The following is a 20,008-nucleotide window of genomic DNA, read 5'->3' on the forward strand; positions in this document are numbered from 1 at the left end:
GACTATTTAAACTGGCTATCCAATACTTAAAGCCCGTTCTCTTTTTCAGATGTAATATGTTACGGTTGGCTAACCATTTCAACTTCCCTGCTAAACATTTTTCATAAACTCTCAATTGCAAGAACCAGTGTTGATGTCCAACAAAGTATTCAAGTTGATGGCAACTCTTTTTTTGTAAATGCATCGTCCAAAAGACAATAATCAATATAGTATTTACATCTAAACAATGTAAGGTCCTTTCAGCTGCATTAGTAGCCTACAGTTTTCCCCATGTGTGGCAGACTGAAAAACATAGTGTTACAGAAAAGGACATTTTTTCACCAGCTGACGTTTGAAGACAGTGAGAGACAGAGAGAAAGACATGTGTATGTGTTTGCAAGCTCAAGGACTAAAAAGAGTTTCAAAACCACGCACAGAAAACTACATTTTCAAAGACAGCCAGCTTGTTACCATAGCAGCCGCTCTGAAAGATGTTTTTTGACAAACCTCTAATGTAAGAAAGCTTCAGAAGAGAAACACCGCCTTTAAGTGTGTGTGCAGCACGATAACATCGTGTAAGGGAGTGACACAGCTAAGAGTAATAGGAATGGACAGTTATACACAGAGGTACGTGTGTGAAGACATGAGTACAGGAAAGCCTTTAGATGTTGATAAAAGAGCAAACACAAAGGCACCACACATCCCTACTTTCGCTCACACTGTTGGCCTCCTGGCTGAGTCATGAATTAATGGCTGAGATGAGCGTGTTTATGTGTGCTCAGTATACTGTGATGGGACACGCTGTACTAACTAAAGTACTGTGGTTCCTCACATTTTCCTTCAACTAAGGACCTAAGCGAGCACAAAGGCATCAAAACACAATTGAAGAAGCTGAAGCAGCCGGTAAAACTGAAGAGAAAAAGGGAAAACAAAGACATCTGGACAGAGATGCGACAAGCTGACCTCCCGGGGTCACAACAAAAAGAAAACAGATTCATATGCTCTGCTTCCAGATAATAATAAACCTTCCTCCACACGGAGAGAGACCGATCGAGGTGAAGGAAGGCTTAACTCTCATTGGAGATGCAAACAAATGTGACACTCTTTAAGTATATGGAAAAGGAATACATGTAAGTCAGTGTTTTTCAAAGTGGGGGCCCCGACCCCCCGGGGGGCCGCCAGCGGGCGCTAGGGGGATCACGCAAAGTTTGAGGGAAAGGGGAATTATTTTCTTTTTTTAAAGTTAAATTAAAAAAAAAATTGTTTTAGATGTTATTAATAACTGCATATCTATCATTCTATGTGTCCTCCTTTGATGCCAATCTTTTAATATTTTTTATTTATTAATATTTTATTTTATTGTTTTTAAATCTCACGACCGCCCTTCAAGCCAATCAGCATCGAGCTGCTGAGAGTGAAACTGAGTATCTGCTCAGCTTTTGGAGCAAGTGAGAGCTAGTGAATATTTTGCTCTGCAGCTGGATGTAGCAAATATTGATGTTTATATTAATATAAATATGTTTATTGTTAATATTACTGTTGAATATTATATATAAATAGCTTTCAAAAATGCTAAAAATATATATTAATTGTTCATATTACTGTTCAAAATTATATAATATGATAAAGACAGAAATCCCTTTAAAAATGCTTTAAAATATGTTTACTGTTGATATTACTGTTTAATATTGTGTTAGGGATATATATTAAGAAAATGTATTAAGCGGTATGATTAATTAGTCATATTTTCCATAACAATGTACTCATCATTTAAAAAAAAATTGCAACAGGGGGGTCCCCCGCCAGAGGATAATGCTTGGCATGGCAACGTTTGGGAACCCCTGATGTAAGTGACAGCACAGATAGGAAAGAACGGAGGCAAAAATGGACACCTGTGAGAGATATGTGTCTCTGACAGGCAACACTGGTGGAGGAAAACCTTGGAAAATATTTGTAAGACATCTCGATCTGGTATCTTATTGGCCAAACGAGGTGTTAACGGCGGACGTGAAGGGAAAAGGAGATGGAGGAGTTACATCGCATCAGGAGCAAGTCCAGTGAGCTTGAGTTGGCTTCCAGTAAGCGTGCTACACTGATGGATCTGCTAACACCTTATTGCAGTGCAGCATGGCGAAGCCCTCTCACTGATCTTACTCCCCCTCTGCTAATCTATCTATCTCACAGAGACGAGAGAGAGCCTGTGGATGTATCGCCTTCCAATCATCCCACCACGGCTAACCGCAGTCAGTACCGAGGGGAAAGAAAAGAAGAAGTGTGAGAGGGAGAAATAGGTATCGATTTAATCAGATATACTGTACGGCTGTGAGCAGGTTTGTTCGTGCTCAGCAGCTTAACACCCTGAAATAGAGCGCGAGAAGGAGAGAGTCGGTGTTGTCGGAGTGTTTGTACCACCGAAAAAGAATGAGGAGATGTAGCAGGGGTGATGGCTGCAAACAGAGAAAATGTGAAGCAGGGAAAGCCTTTTAGAAACATGTATTCAAAGGTAGAATGTGACGTTGTGCATTGTGATCACTTCACTGTGGCGACACACGCCGTTAGCAGCGGTCTGCGCCAGAGGTGGGAAGTAGTGGAGTACAAATACTTCGTTACTTTACTTAAGTGAATTTTTCTGGTATCAGTACTTTACTCCACTACTTGTGTTTCTGACGACTTTTTACTTTTACTTCTTACATTTTTAACACAAATACCTGTACTTTCTAATTCTTACATTTTCATGTGCGTGCCTATTGATTTGAACACGATCCGTGTATGCATCATTTCCTGGTCTTCTCTAAAGAAGAGGGACCAATGAAAACGTTGTCATGTTGCCGTTGTTCAGCATGGAAACATTCATTAGCTAACAATGACATTATTGTTCTATTAATATAAAAGGAGGTCAGGTACTCTTTAAAACAGCTGCTAGTTATGGGTACTTTTTACTTAAGTACATTTCGAGGCCCATACTTCTTCACTTTTACTTAAGTAAAGAACTTTACTTTTACTTAAGTAAAGAAGTTTAGTCAGTACTTATACTTTTACCAGAGGATATTTAACCCCAATATCTGTACTTTTACTTGAGAAAAGGATGTGTGTACTTTTGCCATCTCTGGTCTGCGCTCTCCATGTGTCCTTTTAGTTTAATATGATATTTGCCATAATTTATTTTGGTCATGATCACATTGTCTTTATAACTTTGGAAACGGCAACATACATTTTCCAACGGGGCAAGTAACATTCAGAATGAGAACGTTTGTAAACAAGGGAAACTATAAAATATATCTTGCCTTCAAATAATTGTATTTAAATGCTTTTGTAGTCCTTATCATTGTTGCTGACGTCTATGGTAACAGCAATAACCTCTGTGAATGCAATCTAATTGCTCCCACACATACACACACTTTTAATGCACTTTATATACTATTTTTTACATCAATATTTTTAACTATTTATTCCCCCGTATGATTGTATGTTGTCTGTCCTATTGCCGTGTTTTTTAGTGTTATGTATTTGTTCGTATCTTTTGCACACCGGGACAGAGTTGCACTCTGAATCTCGTTATACTCTGTGTATAATGACAATAAAAAGCTTTAACTGTGAATGCAATCTAATTAAAAGTAGGAATAATACCACTACTATTACTATTATCCTTTAATCAAAGTTATTATATGTGATAGGCTACTGTGTGTGTCTGTCAATGTGTGTGTGTGTGTGTGTGTGTGTGTGTGTGTGTGTGTGTGTGTGTGTGTGTGTGTGTGTGTGTGTGTGTGTGTGTGTGTGTGTGTGTGTGTGTGTGTGTGTGTGTGTGTGTGTGTGTGTGTGTGTGTGTGTGTGTGTGTGTGTGTGCTTGTGTTAGAGCTGTCTCCCTGTGGCAATATGACAGCCACATGACTGGTTGTAATTGCTTGCTTCACTCAGCCCAGTGAGGGGTTAATAATGCCAGTAGCCTCTTATATATTTGCCACCTTCTGCTGTCCAGCTCTGACAGTAGCTCTCACACAAGTTGGCCCTTCAAAACACAGTGCACACACACACACACACAAACACACACACACACACACACACACACACACACACACACACACACACACACACACACACACACACACACACACACACACACACACACACACACACACACACACACACACACACACACACACACACACACACACACACACACACAAACACACAGGTACATATAATCATGTAACTGTGAAGCAGAGTAGATATAGGATACCGTTGTGAAAGAGGCAGAGAAAGTCCTATCATTTCACTGCCAGGCGCTTGAATGCACGTAGGCAAATCCACAGTGAGAACCACACACCGAAACATACGCTCCTATATGCACTCTGTGATTCATGTGATCAGACCTGCACTCTCATTCGCTCGATAGGTATTTACAGCCATTTAACCTTGCCTGGAGGGAGAACAGACCACATATTGAGTATAGTGCAGTGAAGTCAGTCCTCAGCAGATTCCACAGCACATATCCACAGCTTCAGCAGGGTGTGTCTGCACACTTCATCCAATGTCTCCCATATCTCTATAGCGTGAGAACGTCTTATAGGTTTTTACAGCTTAATCTTCCAGTAGGAGGTCATTAATAGTGAGTCATATTTCCAATATTTGCCATGTCATAAAAAGCCTTAATGGATGGCCCAAGCATTGGGATGACTTTGGTAATAGATTTAGTGGAGGAAAGAGCCCCATAAGCTACATTCTCATCCCATCTTAAGCTGTACAGGATTTAAACCACATTTATAAAGGGGTTTAAAACACCATCAGCCACTATAATTCACCCATAATCATACTGGCCCTATATGTGTCGAGAAAGTACAACGTGTCTCAGTTTGAGATGAGATAATATCACTTTAGCGAATATATACTAGACTGTGTGATATTAATTTATTTGCAAAATAAGCATCTCAAAAAGGTGAAATATTAAATGACCCTCCATCTTCAATATTCCCAACAGATGAACACTTGTGTGTGCAAGCAAATAACCCCTCACTCCTAATTATAGAAAGCCTGGCTGTGTTTCGAATGTCATGAATTTGTTTTACAGGACGTGCAAGTTTAACAAAGCATCTTTTAACAAATGAGATCAAATCCAACGGGGGACACTCACAACAACGGGCATTTTAACAAGATACTTTGATGTTTAACATGCTGGGTTGAGAGTGAGTTCTGCTCCACTTCCAAAGGATACGTGCATGCAGAAACCATCTCCATTAAGAGACCCACTAGCCCGGTTCCCAAGCGATTGTGAGAGATTGGCAGCATCTAATTACATTACGGGTTGCTATTCCACCAAGTACACTGTTCTGAATCTCTCGAGTCTCCAGCGTGCTAGATTTAGGATCACCAGCTAAATTGGGTCCGGGAGTAAGGTGCTGATGGTGTGGGGAGGGGAGATTGGGCTGCTATGATACTGGAACTGCAAGGGGAATTAAAACGCTGCCAGGCTTCAAGCAATAAAACCTATCAAAGCATCACCGGGGATTTTCTTCTTCACTAGAGCATATATAGAGAAAATCATGTGATACTAATGGCTGATTTTAAGGTTCATGTGTAGTCAACGGCTGCAAGTGTACTAAAAAGCTCCATATGTATCTAAAAAGAGATTATGTTTCAGATGATGCTGGTGAATCAGCTATACAGGAACATCAAGAGGGTAAAACTTGTCCCGTCCGGTTTACTCTGTATCTTATGTACGTTTTCGTTTCTACCCTGTCCTTTTAAGATCACAGTCGTCATATCCACGTCATTGTCAGAATCAAAGGATTACACTAAGTGCCTCTGCGAGTCCCAAGCAGCAAGAGAAAAAAAATGACATAGCAACAAAGAACTCCTCTGGAGGAAAGCACAGCTCAGAAAGTATATTCTTGGATTAGGGAATCTGCAGAGCTGTAATTGTAACAGGACAAGATTCCATGTGTCAGAATGTGTCACGCTGTGTATATGTACTACGTGTTGCTACTTAGAGGGAACCGTGGTGTGTGTGTGTGTGTTTGACTATGCACATAGCGCAAAGCTCAGGAGGGAAGCACTACATCAACTTAGAAAAAAGGGACAAGATGCAGGGAACATGCAGTTCTTTTGCTGCAGAGTTGGGGTCCTATGGAGAGATTTAATCACTTCACTATGTAAAGGCTGAGATTTTTCTCGGTATAATAAACACAGTTAACATCAGGGAGATGATGTGAAGCAAAATCGGATTAGTGTCAACAACTGCTGCGACACAGTACGCACTCTAAGGTGAATTGTATGTGTGTGCTCATCAAATATCGTAAAAAATACTTTGAACAGGGGATAGCCGCTGAGGATAACGGAGGAAAAGCAAACCTTATAAAACTTGAGCATCTTCTGGATTTAAAATGAAAAAGGAACAAACGTATTACTGATTAAATTATAGTTATTTGATAAGACAACCATTACTATGAGCTATGTTTCCTGGCGGGGTTTTAAACGGATACAATTCCAGTCCTCCACACGCATGGAAACCTTTTACCTCTAATTGTGCCATCTGCTGCTGCTCGAAAAGATTCTTTATGATCCTGCATTGAGGCTTCACTGGAGACATGCATTAAAAGATCAGGGCAGGGACACTCACCCTGTACTTTCTTATACTTCCAGAATAGCTTAACTCTTTGGATGTATGAGGTTTTGCAAGACCCCGAGGCATCTCATTTCAATTTGCTGAGGAACGGATGATGATTAACAATTCATATTGCACTATGTGGCCGTTCTAGCTTCCAGTTAACACTCGGACAATTTGGCGAGGCAGTATGCCACGAAGCTTTAGCCTTACACTCGACCAAACAAACAATTCATTTTGGTCTATTACAGCCTCTGTTTAGCGCAGACCAAACCACCTTCATGTCAGCAGAGCACACTCACAGGAGCGGTTTCAGCACAGACCAGATATGATGAAACAAATCAGAGCTCCAGCTATCATATTGGTGCCATTACTTTCTATAAACCACATGAGACACAAGGGGGGATGTCATTAAGGCTCAGTTTATCTGTCAGAACAATTGGTGAGAACACAACATGTTTTAACTTGGTCACAGAAATCCTGCCTGCCACACAACATTGCATGTGATCCACACAAACCAGATGATACATACTAACACTATTGATAACTTTATACGTGTGAGATGTGCTACTGTTCATCTGCACTTTACTGATGCTAGCCTAACCCAAGCTCTGCAACAACACATCAGTCTTTAATATTGGTGTTCCCACTTTTAGAGATTTAAACAATGGGGATATTTCGAATAAATGTTGAGCTACTCCTAACCTTCAGATGAACCTTTCTCATTAGCGAAAATACAAAATGCTTGCAACATCTTCAAAGGATTTAAGTAAATTGGGGGAGGCGCGTTTATCATAAAAACCGTTGGCAAAACATCCGTTAAAAATCTCACACAGCTTGTGTAGAACACAAGTGTCATATATCTAGAGACGTATGCTTACCTTTCTGCAGAAACAGTCTCATGTTTGGCCAGGTATCCTAACTGTCTGCAAGTCTGAAGTGCTTCAAATTAGGGCTGCTCGATTATGGCAAAAATAATAATCTCGATTATTTGGGTCAATAATTGTTATTGCGATTATTAAATGTGATTATTCATTGACTTTGAAAACGTCCATTTATTGTACTTTAAAACAAATACAAATAATAATTTGAACTTTTTAACTGTTGAATTATACGTTCAGGGTAATCAACTGAAAAACCAATACAAAATAAAATAAAATAAATTATACATTCATGTCTACATTTAAATAAATAATATCAAAAATAATAAATACCAATAAACAAGATCAACAAACATGTTGCAGTGCACTGTCACAACCTGAACACTCCTTAACATATAGCCAACATTTTGGTAAAACATATTCAACATATTCCACTTAGTTAAACATTAAAGGCTGGCCCACCGTCATGGTCCAGAAGTAACAGGAAATAAATGTTGAACTACAATTTAAGACCAAATAAAAATCTTTTGGCCACCATGGCAAATGCTGGTAGGGCTGCTCATGTCATCTCTTAAAGATCTTTTGCTAGAAACACCAGCCTGTTTTTATGGTCTGGTTTCAGAGACGAGCACAGGCAGGTGACAATATTGCCACCTGTACTGAAGACTAGGATCTCGATTATTTGCGTCAATAATTGATATCACGATTATTAAAAACGATTATCCATTTACTTTGAAAACATCAATTTATTGGAGAACATTTTTTTGAACAGTATATTTGTAACAGTTGATTACCCTGAACTTTAAATATAATTCAACTGAAAAAAAAAAAAAAAAAAAAAGTAATAATAAAAATATAATCGTTTTATTTCGATTACGTTGTTTTTGTAATCATTGCAAGCCATAATCGTAATCGCGATTAAAATACGATTAATTGAGCAGCCCTACTTTAAATAGTCATCTTTTGGGTAGATTATTTCTTTACACTATATCATATTGGTCTCAACGTTTCCGTGTACACACAAACAGGACAGATAAACCATATAAATGAAGAACACACACTCGGGCCATAGAGGGAAGGCCTTCATGCAGTATGAGACTAGGGCAGTACTTCAAAAAGGGCCCAGTGGCCTCTCTCTCCAAGTTTAATTACAGTTTTAGCCTCTGCAACCCTCCCATTTCATTTACCTGTCTAATTGCAGGAGGCCGCATGATGACACAGCCTCTACTCTGGTCGCGTTGTTTAGTGTGGAGACGGTAAATTACACAAGGCATCTGTGAAGGGACCCCAGTCCCGCTGTGAAAGACTCATATTCCTCCATGGTACTCCATGAAAATCAGAGTCATGTTATTAACTGCAGTAACTCATTTCTAGACATTTAAAGTTGCAAGCCCGATATTCTTTGCAGAGGTTTTGTTTTTGTTTCCCTTGAGAAGGTAAATAATGAACACTGCAGCCACAAAGGACTATATCTATAATAGACTCATGAATGTGCTTTAATTAAAGATTACTTCTTAAAAGTTTTAATACCTTTACCTGCGACGACCGTTCCCATTAAACTTTCCAGACTCGCTTCGGAAAAAGAACCAATGGTTTTGAACACTAAGCCTATTATATGTAAAGCCTGCTATTGTTATTGAAAAGACACCGAAGCAAATCAAACTTGACCGATAAGGACACCATAACACCACGCCATCACACTTAATCCCATGGTTTGTGAGCAGAGTGGAAGAGTAGCGGTTTCTCCCAGATCAAAATAAACCATTTTTTCCCCTTCCCTGCTGCTGTTGGATTTATATTTGCTGCTCTCCACCTTCTCTCCACCCGTGCTGGGAGAAAACCTGCTTACGTCCGGCTCCATAGCAAATGTGATGAAATCTGCCCTTTACTTGTGTTATACAGCTGATAGTGGAATTAAAAAAGGTGGCGTAAAATCATTATTTGTATATAAAGATTCTAACAGAAGCATCTGGGCCCAGATTACAACTGAGACAAAGATGTGTCACATTTTCCCAGCTTCCCCATGCTATGAAGAAGCCTGTGACTCCACTTGATGAATACACAGAGACAGCGACAAAAGATGATGGTCCAAAAGGGAGACACAAGAGAACTATGAGAGCTCTTGGTACGTTGTTAAATCGGCCCATCTGAACTGTCACAAAACCCCAAAAGGCAGTCATAAAATCCACAGTTTGTGTTTTTAAAGCCAACATATGTCCTCCCATGAACAATAGGGACACATACACTTGATGTTGGTTGCCAAGAGAGACAGACTGCAAATGCACTAAAAGGGAGCATCAGAAAAAAACTAAAACCACAACCATCCAGAAAGCTCCTCCACACATCACACCACTGCCTGTCTGCAACACCCTGCACGCTCCAGGCCACTTGCATGAGTTGAAATGTTGTAGTGAAGTGAATGGAAAATGGAACTAGAAATGTGCTATTTCATATACCTAAGTGCACAATTTAGCTGCACTTCTGAAGCCTTCCTCTCAGGCTGTGTCAATGTTCAACAGGTTGTGTAGTAATAGCTGGAGTGTACCAATCCTGACAATAGAGATGGATTTGTATGAAGCCTTAAAAAGGTAATTCAGCCCTGGGGGTATTGTGGATACAAAGAATGCATGGGTCACAACAAGTACACTCAATTGTGATTAAAGGTAGGGTAGGTCATTTTGGAGAAACCAGCTCGAGTGCGGTAGAATTTGAAAATACACAGCCGGAAAAAATCTGCCACTTCCTTACAGAGCCCCTCCTCCAACACACACGAACGTGCACATGACCAATGAGGGCACGAGATAAGTTTGTGCACAGATGGAAGGCTGACAGGCAGGTAGGCCATCCAGTTATTTTAGCCGGGCCGGCTCAGATGATTGGTCGTGCTTTTTACAGTACTACGGCTTCCACAGATGACATTTTTGATGGAGCACTTACAGTAAGATATTCATTGCTATCGGGACGTTAAGAGCATTCCATGGAATATTACAAAAAGTGTATCTGGAGCCGGTTTCTCAAATGTACCTACCCCACCTTTAATAGTCCATTTCACAAACTTGACTCAATACAAAATCTGCCAAATATGTCCAAAGCTGGTAGAAATCCCTTTTGGAAATATCTTAAATTGAGTACAAAGCTATTTTCTAAACCTTGTTTTGATCAGAAATCTTTCTTGAGTGATGACAACTTCAAGTTTAAAAATATGACAAATATGGGGGTATGGAGTTAAGAAGAAATGAACTAACTAGCTCTCTGTAGCCTGCTCACAATTTCTCATTGAGTGTACTGTATGGGCTATAGGCTATATTAGTTTGCTACTATCTTAAAACATATCCAAATCCCAAACTTATATGTCAGCTGAATTGTGGGAAATGTAGGCGGAAGGCTGTGACATGGAAGAAGAATGTGGAGATTATAAAAAAACAACATTGCTGGTTGAGTTGCATACATTTTAGTCAATTGTTAGTTTCACTATAAGTGCAGTTCTAAATTGGTGCAGTAATCTGGCTGCTGACAATTGTTTTTCTTACACTTCCTACTTCAAGTCTCCTTTACTGAGTCCATTTAACAGTAATCGAGAACTACTTCATTAATAGATGCAGACTTTTATTCACTGTGGAGAGCAACATTAGCATGCAACTTTCTTAGCGCAGTCTAAAGCTATTACAGTAAGACCTCTGACCGTCTCTATTTACTGTTCGCCTTTTTTTTTTTCTCACTCTGTAACACTCAAGTTCAACAGAATTGATAAATTAGACGTTGAAGAATGCATATTGGCCTCAGAGCAAACAAACACATGGACTCACACCGAGAAACACAAGCACAATTAATCTCCATTAATCACAAGCCCACAGTTTTTATCATGTACAGAAAACAAGATTATACAGTATGCACCACAGGGATTTAGATAATTGTCTCCATGGCAACTCCGCACTGTCAAATGTCCACACCTGCCAAACTGTGATTCTACCCAGAATGCTTCTGGGCTGGAAATCCACCTGTCCACTTCGTTTCATCATAAAAATACACAAGCTGTATTTTTTAGTTTTTTTAGTTTTGACAAGCCACTGGACCTGAGGAGGGTGTACCCTCTCACACACACACACACACACACACACACACACACACACACACACACACACACACACACACACACACACACACACACACACACACACACACACACACACACACACACACACACACACACACACACACACACACACACACACACACACACACACACACACACACACACACACACACACACACACACACACACACACACACACACACACACACACACACACACACACACACACACACACACACACACACACACACACACACACACACACACACACACACGCTCACTCTCACTCTCACTCTCACACACACAACACATCTCAGGCATGGATAATTGCACATGCATCAATGTACACACAGACTTGCCCGGAACTAATGAAACATGAAAACTGGCAGCACGTACAATTCACAGCATGTTACTCCCTGAAAGCCTGGCAGATTTTTTTTGTCTCAACCTTTATTCAAACAGACGAGCGAAGCATATTCTAGTGTCCAGCAGGGTGAGACTCTTCTGGTTACAAAAAACAATGGCAGATTGTGAAGAAGTTTATTAGACAATGACCCTACTTCTCACTTGATGTATTAGCTTGCTAGTTGCAAGTCTTTTTTTAAAACAACATGTGGTCCTTGTATGTTGAAAGTTATGGTTGCATTCAAAATAATTAAGCGTATAATTGACATTGTGTTTGACAGGTCATTGTGGCGAAGTGCTTGTAGCAAAACGTAAGGTTTCAAAGTCCATTTCTATAATAAAGGCAATTTCTTCTCAATTAAAGCAACACTGATGATACATTTTGACCAAAGGAAAGGATATAAACTTCATTGTTATGCCTTATCGAAATAAACTCTGACCTGAAAAGCTACACATATTGCAGCTACAATAATATAACCCTACCGTAGGGCCAACTTCTGTAATATTTCACCATTTCCCACGACAAGGTCTTAGATGAACTAAACATCGTATTTGCCAAGCCTAGACTCACAACACTGGACGCACATGCACAGATCAGATCCCATTAGATCACACCACAAAGGAGTCCAGGCTCCTTCCATCTGCTTCAGCGGGGCAAAGCTTTCCACTGGTTGGCCCGCAAACACGGAGCCTCCTCCTCCAGGAGCCGTAATGGAGGCCGATGGGTGTCACAGCGGATGACAAGGCACATGTGCTAAGGCAAATGAGTATTCGCCCTCTGATGCTAACTTAAGCAGTGGGACTAACCGCGTGGTTGTGCGTGAACAAATCTATCTGTATTTCGGTAGGTGTCGGGAGTATGGACATCTTACATTACATAATAAGAGTAAGCAAAAATAAGAATTAGGTGACAACAGCAAGTGGAGACAAATAGAGACATAAAAAGGTGAGAGAGGCATATAAATGATAAAAAAGAAAAGAAAACGTAAGACTTGTTCAGTAAGTTGCTGAGATGCAACCAAAGAAAAAGCAATCATGAAAACATTATAAGTTTAGGCGATCCTTGCAGGCCCCCACTGTAATGCGCTATAAAATAGCAGCTTTAGATGCTCTGAATCAATACAATCTGCCAGCTCCTGCTCTTTCTCCGTCCCCAAGGGCCACACATTATGAAAAACATTACATAAAAGCCAAATATTACTGCAGTCAGTCACCTATAGGTGTGTGCAAAAACAAATATCCACACACACACACACACACACACACACACACACACACACACACACACACACACACACACACACACACACACACACACACACACACACACACACACACACACACCAGGTATAAAGCTCAAAAAGCTCAGTCGTTGTTTAGCAGAATCTCCTGGTTCATCTTTGCACAGGGAGAATTATTAAGCAACTCATTGAATTAACTGTTCTCTATGGTTGTATTGTGGCAGTTCCTTATCCCTCGTGCGATCAATATTAATCAGAGATGTGAATTATCCCCGCAATTCAAGGCAATTCATTTGTTTTGTTCTCTCTTCCCCCCTTATCCTCCTGCAACCCCAACCCCAATCTATTCTCAATGAGGCCCCATCCTTTCACTTAACTTGCCAAAAGGCTTAATTAATTGTAGAGAGCAAGTCTATAGGGCCGGGTTCTTTTTTTGTTTCCTGTTGATTTTCTTTTAGCCTTAGCCTCTGCCAAGCCCAGTCATGCTTATAGAGCGCCCAAAACAAAATGGCTCTGACTGCAAATATTGACACAGTCACCCGGGGCCGAGCCAAACGAATGCTGCCCCACTGACAGAGGCATCTGCGACTCCAAATGGAGCGTGGCAGAGCATACGAAGAAGGAGGGCACCATGTATGACGCTGAGGAGGGCAGAAGAGGAAAGTACTTGCCCCTTTACGTCGCCATATTATTTCCCTACTAAGACATTTTAGCATGATGGTGTATTATTCACTCTGAAACCCAGACCTTCCATAGTTCATTCAGGTCTGTCAGGATAATTACTTTTTTGGTCGGATATATTGAACGTCCAAAGAAATTGTAATTTTGAGGCCATGTTTTGCCACTGAGGATAGCAAGATAATGCACTTCAACGAGAAGTAAACTCTTATTTCTAAAGTATATCCATACATTGGAAGAGAAAATGAAGCATTGATCAAATGAAACCACACAATAATACAGAAAATAGACTCATGGGCCCTTTCAACATATTATGTGCAATGAAAAAGTATTTCAACGATAAGCCCTGCTACTTCATATGACACCATGTTTGGCAAAACTATTGGTAACCTTTCATGTAAAACATAATCGGACCATGGTCATGTAACATAACATATTTCATTTGAGAGGCATAATCTCATTATCTTTTTTGTTCTATTTTTCCTCTTCTTGCCAAGCCGTGGCCAAACTAAAAGGACACATCATGAAACCACTCAAGCCATTAGGATAATATCTTAACAAGGAACACTACACTGTATACATATCTAAAGAATAAAAAAAAAAATATATATGATAAGGAGGAATGGAGAGCAGGAAGCTTGTTAAGGCCAGTGAAGGGGAGTGCGTGTGTGTGTGTGTGTGTGTGTAAGGGGGTGTCAGAGGAACAATGGCCCAGCCAGGATGCAGCGATCCAGGCAACACCGAGCTGTCGCATGGCCCCTACTCCATATGCACTCTTTAGACAGCAGGCACGCACACACACACACACACACACACACACACACACACACACACACACACACACACACACACACACACACACACACACACACACACACACACACACACACACACACACACACACACACACACACACACACACACACACACACACACACACACACACACACACACACACACACACACACACACACAAACAGGTGCCACTACCCCTTTGAGCACTGTACGCTTCTGCCCATCAGTGTTGCTAGAGGGAAAATGGGATGTGAAATAGAGAGATAGGTGGGGCGGTTGTACAGCATGTGTGTGAGAGAGGGAGGAAGATTTTGCATTGCCACCATTAGTGCATGACATGTGGGCGGATATTGAAGATGTTATTCGTATCACATTTACAGGCCTAATAAAACTGCCACAAATCAGGGTGCTTTCCATACATCTTCAGCTGATATGTGTCACACCATCATTTGCTTTTCCAACAGCTGAACAGATGATAGTTCATTGATGAAACAGTCATTACACGCAGACTCATTTCTCAGACCCATTTAACCTTCCTGCTGTGCTTTGGTCGAAATTGACCCATTTTATTTGTTTAATGTTTTTTTTTTTCAGGTCTCATTCACATTCAAATCTGAAATCTTTCAAATCATGTGAATGACGTTTATATTACATTTAAGGGAGGACTTTTCACGACCAGATACAGCTATGCATTTATGCTACATTCATATCCGACACCTGCACAGGATCCAAAAAAGATACACCTCTACACCTCAATAAAGAAAATACTTCATTTATCTACATGACATCTTGCAATGCTGATCAGCTTTCAAACAACCTTGTAGTACCATTTGAGCAGTAAGCATCTGAATGTAACACATCACTTGATATCATTCAGAAAATCACAAGGAGCTCCCTGAAAAGAGGCTCTAGCTAAAAGGAGATCTCTGGAGGTAGCCGGGGACACATGGCTTCGGCCAGATTGTCAAAGAGCACGCCAAGCAGAGGGCTTTGCTTCTGGAACCACTCCAAGCAAAAGAAAAGAAACCACAGAAACAGAAACATGGCGATATGCTCCCTCAGAAATATGACACCTGGTATCATTCGTAGTCGTATTGCCATAGAACTGTATATTCAACAAGCTAATGAAGTTTGTTGTCTAGAATGATGTATAGATTTATTATTGACCGCATTCATACAAAATGATTGTTATAAAAATATTTTCTTTCCATATTTATGGGATTTGGTCAGAAATACAATACATAGATGTCAATATGATATCAGTGATAAGTTGTGGACCACTCGTATCTAGTAGTTGAAGGTCTAATACTTGAGCCGTCAGGCTAAAACAAATGTTTTAGAAAAAAATAACAGAAACTTTTCTCAATAGCAGCTTTCACACCAAGTACTTTGCCGTACTTTGTGCCCAACACTTAGTGCCAGCACTTAGTACCCCCATGGAACACCATGGAACAACTTCATGGCATATACTGCCACCCAAAGTACCCGGCCGGAAGTCCCCGGAGTTGGGGACTGGCTTCAGAGTAAATCGCCAGAACGCCGACACCTCCTCATCTCCACCGCTCCCATGTTTTCTTTTGTGTTGCCATAAGTTAGTCTCTCTCCGTTGGTGCGCGGGGCTAATGCTAATAATGCCAATGTCAGCAAATACAATGGCGGCTTCACAAAACTTTTCAGAGTTTTAAGGGGCGTGGTTTGTAATTCGCCCAGCCACTCCAAATTGGTACTTTATTCTCCCCAGGAAAGTACCACCTCTCTAGCAGGCACTGAAAATGGGGATAGAAGTTCTCGGAACTACTCTTTTTGGTGTGAACGCAAAATTACAGGCACTAACTGAACTAAACGGGAAAAGTACGGGTAAAAGTACTCCGGTGTGAACGCGCCTAATGATCCTTGAATATATCTGGCCATATGGGTTTAACGGTAATAATTTACCAGGTTTAGGGTTATCCATCCCATATCCAATAGAGTTAATGAAGTATTGTTAATTGCAAGAAAGCATTGAACACCAACCCTTTTTTTAATAGAACAATGACCTGCCTTCATGGAGCACGCTGTCAACAGGCACCCAAATAGTGTTGCTCTAAAAAAACGTTTGTGATAAATCCCTTAAAGGTAAATTGTGTCACATTCTGTAGAGTAGCCATAATAAATCCAGATTATATGTAGCTGTCCTGCAGTTGCATAACCAAGAGCAGAACCATTTTATCTGGAAGGAAGAAAAAAAGATCATACCACCGCAGCTTTGCAAAGCGACGTTCTGTGAGCAAATTAGTCCCTGCTTTGCATGTTCTCAGGATGAATCTGATACAGATCCTCTGAGTGGAAACCATTAGCAGGCTTGGGAGTTTAAATTGCAAATTATACTATGTTAGACTGAGAGACTTACTGAACCAATGGCCCCCTCCCACCCCCTGTCCTCTACACAGCGGTGTTAAAAAGGAGCCTTCTCTCACATCTAACTCATCAGCCATCATCCAAGCTTTGCTCATCTCTGCTAAAAGGGGACACGGCCCTGCCGGCTCCATTAGATCCGACAGCAGCCCGGAGAAATAAAACAAACGAGGTTATTCACTGCGTCTAAAAAAAATAAAAGGTGTGGAAATATTATGGTTATTCACTGCTCACAGTCAGGGAGGAGACATGGCTGCACAGAGAGCTCTATGAAGGAATAGTCACGATTGCTTTAATGATGTAGGGTAAACATGAATAGTGTTGTTGTGACTTTCTTAATAAGCCATCACATGCTTTCTTTTTAGAACATGATTAACACTACAGGCTAAATCTGACCTGCTAATCCAAATCCTAAATGGTGCAAAGAGACAGTCACTGCTCATGAATCGGTGTCCCTGTTAAAGAGCCTCCACCAGTTCACCCACGGGCTGCTGTAGCAGAGCTTGACTCAGTGGTGGAATAAGTGGGGTGAAGAAGGAAATTGTGAAACATGCCACAGATGGCTATATGGGGAATACAATAAACGAGGTTGCCTCTGCCATGTGTGTCACTTCCCATTGTTAAAGTGGTTTGATAGTAGGGAGTTTGTTTTGAGATGCGTGCGGAAGAAGCGCACACACTGTAAGCTCAACAGATGGGCGGAGGAAGAGAGACAGAGGACGCTCGGAGGCTCCTTTGCACTCCCGTTGTCATGCCGGTTCATCGTCACAGGAGCAACCTGATCGCCAGCGTTTGAGGAGCAGTTTTTCTTAGACTCTCGATAAACCCCCCCACATACTTATGAATCTACTAAAAATAACTCCGGAAAGGCTGAGAGCAGGTACCAAGAGGCGGCACTGCGGCAGACGCACTCCACAGCCAGAGGCTCCCGCTAATAAACCGGACCTCAGTGCGTGATCAGGTAGCTTTCAAAGGGCTTTCTGTTACGTCGTGAGATGCCAGTACGGATGTAAATCAAGCAGCCCCCTCTTTCAATCTCCACTGCACACTCACTGGCGTCTTTGGTACATCCTGGCTCTTTAGCATTCATCGGCAGAAGGCACCCACTCACCCAGGCGCACAGGCGGGAAGAAACATTGCAAAAAGCACTCTGACCAAATGTTACAGATATACATGAAGACCAGAATCATTTCCTGGCAGTGTTGAAAAGGCTTAAGTGCGGGTGGAGCAGCTCTGATTCAGAAATGTAATTCTAAACTCAAAATGGCATCGTGGCAAACCCCCAACAAGGGAAGAGAACACCATCATTGTGTGTGCGTGTGTGCGCGTGTGTGTGTGTATGTGTTAGGGGGCGGCTGACATGAGCATGTGAAAGTGTTGAGGGAGACGAGTCAGTAAAGGTGGAAATAAAAGTGTTTGAGCAGGCTATGTGTGCACAATGTGCAGTGTGTGCGTGAGTGTGTGTGTCTTATTGGCCACTGCGCAAAGTTACAGGTCTGCCAGCGGCTTTAGATGCAACCATACAGCTGCCTGTGTCTCCCACTGAGAGATTCAGCATGCAGGGGGCTACTGCTGTCCACCTGTGCTCGACTAATGGGCTGTAATTCAGCTGCTGAGATTTATTTGGGGATTTTCTGTGACTGGTACTTCCGTAGCCTACAGGTTCACAGATATCTCATCCCCGCGGATAACTGCCGATACACTTCAGTCTTGAAACAGCGAAACTAGGGGAAATGATGGTCCAATTCCCCCTTCAATCTATGCGTCAGATAATCTGGATTTCATTTATACACTGGTCTTTTCACAGGGATGTCATTAATCAAATACATAAACCGGCAGGCTGCATTCTGGCGCAAAGACTCAGTCAAACGGTTTTACAGAGATGTTGAGTTAAAAAGACGAAATGCATTACCTGATCGCTGTCAGCAGTAGTTATTTGAAGCGAAGGATATTCCCCGATCGGTTCCGTGGATACAAATTAAGTTTCCCATCCATGGCACGTCTCAGATGGAGAGGGAGACTATCATTCATTCACCCTCGCTGCTGCGCGGATTCTTCTCCCCACAAATGTTCTCTGCGAGGCATCCCACTTCTGCGTCTCCAAAAAAAAACAAGTGTAAAAAAATAAATAAATGAAAATAAGGAACGATCGCTAAGGACATGAAATCATAAAGTAGCCATAGATCAAACGAGAAAACGGAACAGAAAAACGCAAAAATAAAAAGGCAAGGCAAGAAAATTAAAAGAACAGGACACGTCGCTTTTGTAGATGTCCAGTTTTGTTCAAAAAATAAATCCACGTCATATAATCTCCATGGTTTTGCGCATATAGACACGCTGTATAATCCAATGCAATGAGATGAGCCACTCACAGGCAGCAGCACCGCAGCAGCAGGGGCTGAGTGGGATAACGGATTTTTGTTCTACTGATGCCCGGTACTCCAAGTCCAAGGCAGCTCTTCATTTGAAGCAGAGGTTGTATCAGAGACAACAAGGGAGGTAAAAGGAACATATATATTCAGAAATTAAAAAAATCTTACTCCGTGTATTCTGTCCTCTCCCCTGTCATATGGGGAATGTGTCTGTGGCTCTCGCCTGCTCTGGCATTTGAGATGTGTATCCACAGGCAGCGGCTCGCAGTCGGGCATCTGGCTCCCCTGCAGTCGCTTCACAAGCGGAGGACAGAGATGCGCGCCCTCGCTGCCCTCCGCCAGGGATCCGTCAGGCGCGTTCACAACGAAACTCTTCCTCCACTAACATCACCCGTAGTGACGTCAGCACGTGCAGTTTCCAAATACAGCAAGATCACATGCAAAGTATACTATCCACTTTTCAACCTATATGGACCACGTTTTCCTGTTTGTCTGTCATCAGGCTAGGCTACTTCCAAAGTATTTATCATGTAATAGTTGGTTTAATAGAGCAAATAAAAGGCTTAACGTTT

General features: G+C 41.4%; 1 protein-coding gene across 11 annotated transcripts in view; it reads right to left on the bottom strand.

Moving 5' to 3' along the window:
* Positions 1–19,770, bottom strand: part of adgrb2 (adhesion G protein-coupled receptor B2) — a 223,405-nt gene extending 203,635 nt beyond the window's left edge. For all 11 annotated transcript variants that reach the window (XM_079652995.1, XM_079652986.1, XM_079652988.1 and 8 more), the window contains exon 1: positions 18,977–19,770. The gene's annotated coding sequence lies outside the window, so the exon portion shown is untranslated. The remainder of the gene's footprint in view (positions 1–18,976) is intronic.
* Between the last annotated feature and the right edge of the window lie 238 nt (positions 19,771–20,008).

Source organism: Notothenia rossii (genome assembly GCF_949606895.1).
Source record: "Notothenia rossii genome assembly, chromosome: 10".
Lineage (NCBI taxonomy): Eukaryota > Metazoa > Chordata > Actinopteri > Perciformes > Nototheniidae > Notothenia > Notothenia rossii.